The sequence below is a fragment of the Nyctereutes procyonoides genome, unplaced genomic scaffold (assembly GCF_905146905.1).
Source record: "Nyctereutes procyonoides isolate TBG_1078 unplaced genomic scaffold, NYPRO_anot_genome, whole genome shotgun sequence".
Taxonomy (NCBI): Eukaryota; Metazoa; Chordata; class Mammalia; order Carnivora; family Canidae; genus Nyctereutes; species Nyctereutes procyonoides.
The window spans coordinates 52,756,178-52,764,611 of record NW_026575052.1 but is presented as its reverse complement, the minus strand read 5'-3'; positions in this window follow the sequence as shown (position 1 = coordinate 52,764,611).

Below are 8,434 nucleotides of genomic sequence, written 5' to 3'. Positions count from 1 at the left end.
CCACCAACGGTGCACGAGGCCTCCCCTTTCTCCACATCCTCCCCAACACTTGTTGTTTCTTGTGTTCTTGATGTTAGCCCTTCTGACAGGTGAGTGGTTGTATCTCACTGTGGTTTTGATTTGCATTTTCCTGATGGTACATGACATTAAGCAACTTTCATGAGTCTGTTGGCCACCTGTAGGTCTTCTTTGGAGAAATGTATATTCACACCTTCTCCCCATTTTTTAATTGGGTTGGTTTTGGTGGTGAGGTATATTGGTTCTTTATGTATTTGGGACACTAGCCCCTTATCAGATAAGTGATTTGCAAATATCTTCTCCCGTGTGGTAGGTTGTCCTTTGGCTCATAAGACTTCAATAGTTATTTGAGGGTCTGTACTACATGCAAGGTGAAGAATGGAAAGATGGATGTGGCCAAGGCACACGGTGAAGACAGTGGTGAGGAGAAGAGGCCTATCTGGGGTCTGTAAAGCACCCTCGCTGGTGAAGGCACCTGCTCCCGCTAAGTCTTAGGCATTGCTTTCATTCTTGAGGGTAGGGTGGGGCATTGTCTGGTCGTTTACATACATTTTAAAACGAAAGGACAGACTTGGCCTCAGAATCCCCCGGCAGTGGATGAGGTGCTCAGGGAATGTGGGCGGTGGGGACAGCGGGTGTGGGAGGCTTTCCACCCAAGCAGGACGGCTTTGGGCGGAGAGGGGCTGTGCTGTCCCTGTTACGTTCCGAGTCCGCCACCTGCTCGCCCTGCCCACACGGCGTGGGACCATCCCAGGCGTCCTTGCTGCTCCCTCGAACCCCCCAGAAGAGCTGTGACAGCCGGGCCCCGAGCGTGAGAAACATGTCTGCAAGCGGGAATTAAAAATAGCAACAACCTCCTGAGGGTGCAATCCAGGCTCAGTCAGGAGAGGACGTGAACAAGGCCAGCGGCGGGGTCTGGATGCACTTTGGGGGAGGTTTTTGCGTGCCTTGTGTGTCCAAACACCCGTCCGCCGACGGTGTCCCGGCAGCGATAAGGCCTGCGTGCCCGTTAGCTGTCCCTGCGGCTCCCACCTGCGAGGGTGACAGCGCCACCTGCTCCGTTCCTCGGGCCAGAGGCTCGGAGGATTCTCGCTTTCTTTGTTGCTTCCATGTGCAAACCTCAACATCAGCAAATAGAGCGAGGATCTCGGCCCGGATGGAGGACGCCTCCCGCCGCGGCCGCCCCGTGTGTCCCCGGATCACGGCCATGGCGCTGGGCTCGGTGTGCGGTGGCGGTCGCTCAGGCTGGCGGTCCACGCGGCTGGGCATGAGCTCCAGCTTGTCCGCGAGCACCCTGGGGACACAGAGCCCCCAGCCCAGCTGCCTTCGGCCACCCTTTGCTGCTCATTTAACTCAACACGGGTCCCTTCCTGTATTGGCGATGCTCCTGCTCCCCCCGCTGCTGTGAACACCCACCCCCCGGGGGGACGAGCCTCCTAGCAGAGCCTGCACCCCGGGCCATGCCCCCCGAGCCCTCGGCGGCGGCTTCAGCTTCCCCGGGGTCACCGGCGCTTCCCCACGGTCCCCTTCCCTGCAGGCCACGTGCTGCTTAGTCCCCTCTACTTAATCGCCTTCCCATAAGTGCCGATGTGGTTTCTCCTCCTCTCTAAACACTACATTTTCAGCACCTAGAACAACGCCTGGCACCTGCTGTGTCGTTTGTCCAAAATCATGAAGACAGGGTGCTACGGAGACTTCCTACAATGTAGGAAGGATGGCGAAGTCTTTCTAAAGTACCCCACCCCTGCTGGGCCATGGAACGGCGGGTGCCCCGAGTGAATTATGTTAGCAGGTGGGAAACCTACATCCCTTGAAGGGGACGTGTCTTCAAGATACTGGGAAGGCTGGGCGTGTCCCGATTAGCCGGTGGGTCGGGGCAGCCGGCAGGCCGAGGCTCGCCCACCGCCCACTGCCCACCGCCCAGCCGGGGCCCGCTGGTCCCTCCCACCTACCAGCCCCCCAACCCCGGGGCAACTGGAAGGCAGCATGTTGATGCTGCAACACCGCATCCTGGATGCTGGCGGAGGCGCAGAGGAAGGGACCAGCTCAGTGGCACAAAATCGGGGACACTGGTCCTGTTCACAGGCGCCGGAGAATCACTGGAAGAGTTGGCTGCGTGGCTCCCTGCTGAGGGTGATCAGCTGCAGGTCAGGGCCAGGCCAGAGAGGCGGAGGGCCTGCTCCCTGCACCCACGCAGCCACGCTGGGGCCATGAAGGCGGGGGTAGGCCCGGGAAGGTGAGTGAGGGCTCCAGCCAGGGCCGCCGCCCAGGACACCACAAACCCGAGGCCTGAACCCCACAGGTATCCTCGCCGCTCCGGGGCTGGACCCCGAGGCCCGGGGTGGGGGGGCTCAGGGGCCTGCACCCGGCACCTCTCGCTGTGCCCTCCCGCCCGCTCCTCTGAGAAGAGGCCCTGGTCACTCTCTTGCACCCTCTCGGGACGCTGACCTTCGGGATCCGTGTCCTCCATGGCCTCTGACCTGCACTGCGTGCTCACAGCCCCGTCAGGGGGTTGGGGGCTGTCCCCGGAGGATGCACTTGCTCCATCCCTAACAGGGGAGGGAAAGCCCCGGCCTGGACCCTGTCAGAAAGGGGGCTCCGGAGTCCCATCACTAAAGTGACGCTGGCAACGCCCGCACCCAGAGCCTGGTCACCCCGCTGCAGTGTGCACCACAAAAGAGGACGAGATCTGCTGTCTGCCCTGTGACCAGGAGGCTGGAAGACGGCTTCCCTCCGCACCCCTGTCCCTCTCTCGCTTCTCTGCTACGCTGTCTCCTGATGGGCCGTGCATCTGTCTTGTCTTTGGCCCCCCTGGCTCCCTGTCCCAGTCAGGCCTCAGTTTCCCCTGCCACTCTAGCCTCTCCCGCCTCCGCATCTCCTGTCGGGTCAGGTCCTTGGTCACAGACCAGAAGGGACACAGCAGGCCAACGCTGTGGAAGCGGACTCACTGTCCTGGGCGCCAAGCCGTCCCTTCTGAGCACTGCAGACCGTGGAGCTCGCCTTTGGCTGTTTGTCCGGTGAGAACCACCCAAACACCCACGTACTCACTGCAGGTGCCGATGTCACGGCCACCGTTCTCCGATTAGTTCTTCCCACTTACTCCCACACAGAATTCACATCAATTTTGACCTTATGGAGAGCACTCACACTGCACACCTGACCATACAGTGCGTCCTCTCAGGACGGTGACCACGGGGTACCTGAGGCCTGAGTGAGCCGGGGACAGAGATGTGCAAAGTCCTGGTGGGTCTTTTCTGATGTGTGAAAATATCACCCCTCATTTAAATGCTTAACCAAGGATATTGTGGCAAACATAATGTCGATATTAAATTCACACCGTGTCCCCCACCTGCTTTTATAAAATGAAGGAAGCATCAAAATTCAAGGAAAACAGAAATTGCTTAAAATTTGCTTATTTTTTAAAAGATTTTATTTATTCATTCATGAGAGACATGGAGAGAGAGAGAGAGAGACAGAGACACAGGCAGAGGGAGAAACAGGCTCCATGCAGGGAGCCCGATGCGGGACTCAATCCCGGGACCCCGGGGTCAGACCCTGAGCTGAAGGCAGACGCTCCACCCCTGAGCTCCCCAGGCATCAAAATTTGAAAAAAAAAAAAAAAAAAAAAAAAACCTCATATGTAAACATTTATATTGGTAAAGAGTTTTCTTAAATCTGCAAGATAGTACATAAAAGATTAAATATTTTTAAATCCTTGCAGAGGAAAAGTAGTACATATATGACTTAAAATTTGCCAAATCTCAGGTCTTGAACAGGAAAAAAAAAATGTGATATGGTCAACAGCACAACGTGTCTTCTGGTGGAGGGACTCACTGGGAGCCTGTGGGGAGGTAGGAGCCTCAGAAGGTGCCAGCGACACACGTATGTCCGTTAGTCCAACGTGGGGACAGGACGTGGACATTCTGACTCACGGACATTTCAGGTCAAACGTTGCAGAATCGAATCATCATCGCCTTCGTCAAGGGAGGGGTGGGCAGCAGACGGAGCCACAGAGGAGACCAGCGGCTGGAACAGGAGGGGCAGCAAGGCTGACGGGCTCACAGGTTCCGCTGGCATTTGTTAGAAATGTCCCATACATAGATTTTTTTTTCCCCAAGTGTCAAAGCCCTGGACGGGGAAGGAATTTCAAGGTTTTGAAATAATTGAAGAGGTCGTAAAAATGTGCATCACAAAAACAGAGTAGGTTCGTGTAAAACAGGGAGTCAAACACTGGGAAATAGGGTTAGAACAACATGAAGTGTGTCTTTTAACAGTGTGACCAGTTGGTGTGCATTAACAAAATGCACAGCAAACCTTCACTTAGAGAAGAGAGCTACAGGACGCGCGAGGGGCTCAGCGGTGGAGCGTCTGCCTCTGGCCCAGGGCGTGACCCCGGGGTCCCGGGATCGAGTCTCACGTCGGGCTCCCTGCATGGAGCCTGCTTCTCCCTCTGCCTGTGTCTCTGCCTCTCTTTGTGTCTCTCATGAATAAATAAACAAAAATCTTAAAAAAGAAAAAAAAGGAGCAAATGAACGAACAGACTTTATGCGATAGAAACATTGGTAAATAAATATCAATAACCCCCCCAAAACAGGCAGATTTAAAAACCTTATTTTCCATCTATTATATTTTGTGACATTTGTTACAAAGATTCATACTGAGTGCTGGTAATGATGGGAATAAAACGAACATAATTTTGAGAGGAGGATTCACAGCCAGATTTTTTTTTGGGGGGGGAGGGAGGGGAATGAAGACTTTATTTTGCAAATATCAAGTCTTGAATATAGGAAACCCTTTCATCCAATAATTATACCACTGGGAACCTGGCCTTAGAGAATAATAAAGCTCTTGGCACGATTATGCTTCTATCCACATTTTTCTATTAGTTAGAATATTTAAACCGACTACAACGTGGTGTCAAACTCTGGTGCAGACACCTTGACGGATGTGACCGCCCAGCCCACTGCAGGAAAGACGAGTCACAACACGAAGCACACGTCGGCTGCACCAACAGCGAGCCTCTGGGACACGTGCTTCTGCGCATGGGACAGTAGCAGACGGAGCAGGGGCGGCAGCCACGGCCGTGGGGGAGCCAGCGGGCAGGTGGGGACGGGAGCGAGCTGCGGGAAGCAGCGCCAGGCCTGGGGCCCGGGCCCCCGATGCACCGTCTTGCTCAGCCCCGGGGTCGGGGGGGACGCCCGAGGTTGACCCCGGGCTGCAGCTTGGGACGCGGCTGCATTTCCAGAAGGCCTCTCCCTCCAGACACGTGGCCTCCACTGTGTGTGCACTAGGGCCACAGCTCAGCAGCTCTGTTCACCAACACCCCAAACACTCTCGGGGGCAAGGGGGGGCTTCACAGAGACCCCCGGGAGGGCTGAAAAACATGGGCCCCAAACTTGAGACTGGGACAGCTTCCTCACAGGGTTGCAGTGAGGGTGTGTTGACAATTAAAAACCTTACAGCTGGGGCCCCCGGCGGGGGAGCTCAGCTGGGGAGCACCTGCGTGACCCCGGGGTCCTGAGATAGAGTCCCGCGTCGGGCTCCCTGCAGGGATGGAGCCTGCTTCTCCCTTGGCCTGTGTCTCTGCCTCTCTCTGTGCCTCTTAAGAGTAAATAAATTAAATAAATGCATTTTACATGAATTTATAAATAAATAAATAAATAAATAAATAAATAAATGAAAATCTTTAAAAAATAAAAATGAACGTAACAATAAAAACCTGACAACTAACGACAGTGATAGTCATCAATATTCCTTGCTGGCTTTTCTTTTTTCTTTTTTTTTAGAAGGCGTGGTAAGTGACCTCTATCCCCACTGGGGGCTCAACCCCATAGCCCCGGGATGGAGAGGCACAGGCTCCACCGGTCGCACCCTGAGGCACCCTATACGTAGCCTGCGCTTTCTGACGGGCGCCTGGGTTCCTGAGGTGGTGAGTGATGCAGGGAGCCAGTAGGTGGTGGGTGGAGAGGAGAGCTGGGTGCAATGACAGACGGACAGTCACAGACCATGGAATGATAAAGGCCCCTCAACTGGAATGTTTCCGCAGCCTGTCCGTGGTTTTCGCAGGGCGGCCGTGGGTGTCGTCGGGTAACCAGGCCACCGCGAGAGGCCGGCGGCCACCTGCGAGGATGCTGAAGTGCTCAGGCCGCCGTCAGGGCTGCCCGAGCACAGAGGCCCCCAGGGCGCCAGCCCCGTGCTGTCCACCTGCCCCGCAGGCCGCACACTGCAGTCGTGTGGTCCAGCCCTATGGGGCGGCCTGGGCACGTCCCCCCAGTCACACCCGTTGGGGACACACCATCCGCGCCCTCGGTGGCAGAGACGTGTGGCCTCTGGCTGGCAGACTCTCATGTAGCCTCATTTTCTGTGCTTTTCTGCAAGAGGGTAAACACTTCCTCCTTGTGTCTGGTTAAACTGCATCAATGACAGAGGAAAGGAAGGCACGAGAGCCATCAGCGGGTCACCTGGGGCTGAGTTTGATTAAAAAAAAAAAAACTCACTTCCTGTTTTTTTTAAAAAAAAATTGCCTGCGCCGGTAGAAGTTTGATGACCGGGCACGAACTCACGAGGACACGCTTTCTGGGCGACGCTGTGCAGGTGTGCTCTGCCGCGGGTGCTGTGCCCTGTCCCAACCGCAGACAGCGGCTCCTCGTCCCTCTCTGCCCCCGACTGCCATGCGGATGACAGGGGGCCGGGTATATGCCAGCCGCTGAAATCCCAGGTATAAGGAATCCATCGCGTGTACCCCTCACCCCGTGGGCACATGCCATCCAGGGCTCGTCTACACCGCAATAACCCACCGACCCTCCTGTGCCGCTGCCTGGTTACAAGCTCCCAGGAGGCAGGGACTCGGATTCGGTCTCCCTGGCAGGCGTCTCGCCGGCCCTTTTGTCGTCCAAACAGTCTCCACAGGTCTGGTCTTTAAAACTTGGATTCCATTGCCAAGAGCCTCCGAGTTGATTTAGACGATGTCTAACTAGGAGTCTGCAAGGCTATACCGCAGGCTGCTTGCTCCCTGGCTAAACTGCACTTGGTTTATTCCGGGGCTCCATCGCTAATCACCGTTAGGAAGCCAACACCTCCCGTCGCATAATTAGAGCATCTGTTCACGTCCCTGCGAGTGTCTGTTCTTTGTCTGGTCTCGTTAGCGTTGGGATGTTCTGGGTCTTGCTGTGCGACTAAATGTCACTTGCATCCTGGACGTCTTGGGTACCGTGTTCCAAGGCCCGGGATCATATGTCTTCTCTCCTCTCAGGCCACCGTCCTATTTAGGTCCAGCACATGTGCCCCGGCTGCTTGGCGGACCATGGCAGAAGCGCCGACGTGCAAGGCCCTGGCCATGCTCTCTGGTTGCCCTGTTGGCGCGTCGCACTGAGGCTGTGGAGCCGTCCCATAGCCTGTCACTGTACGTAGGTGTCAAGCCCCTGGCAATGATGGTTCAACTCAAGGGTTGCCCCAGACCTCAGCCATGGCCTTAAGGGACCCCTTTATGGTCCCCTGCTGGTCCTCCTCCCCCTCTGGCTGGCAGGGGAAGGGAAAGCAGCCCTGCTTGCCAACACCAAGCAGCCATGGGCAGGGCCTCCACTGTTTCCTGCCTGACATGAGCCCGGTGGGGGAGGGCATGAGTGGGGTCATTTCCTGGAGATCAGGTGGGGTGGGCTGGGGGTCACGGAGGCCTCCATGCTGGGGGCCACCCCACAGGCTCCTTCGGCTAGACAAGGCAGGCATCGCTGGGGCCTTGTGTCCCCACCGCCCGTTGGATCTCAGGGTCAAGGCCTTCTCTAGACACCTAAGAGGCGGTGCTTTCCAAAGTCAGGGGATTTCAAAAAATAGAACAAACAAACAAACAAACAAAAAAGAACAAAAAACCTCCCTGTTGTGTCCTTTCTCACATCTCCACATCTTTAGTCTGACTTTTCCTCCATCTTTTTTTTTTAAAGATTGTATTTATATATTCACGAGAGACACAGAGAGAGAGAGAGGCAGAGACAGAGGCAGAGGGAGAAGCAGGCTCCATGCAGGGAACCCAACGTGGGACTCGATCCCGGGTCTCCAGGATCATGCCCTGGGCTGAAGGTGATGCTAAACCACTGAGCCACCCGGGCTGCCCCTTTTCCTCCATCTTTAAGAGTTTTGTGATATTTGGTTTTCATATGCTATTCAAGGTTTTGAACCATTTGGAAAAACAGCAGGATGTTTTTACTCCATCTTGTCTGGGACTAGAAGTCAAGTGATCATCACTTGTATTTTTTTTTCCTACATGCAAATAAATCTGAAGACAAAAGGGAAAGATGAGATGATGAGAGATACCTACACATCGTTTTGGGGTTTAAGGCTCTTATCCCAGCCTCTGCCTCTCAGTGCTGGGAGGGGGCATCAGGAAAGCAAGACACTTGGGTGTAAAGGAGTTCTTGACTAT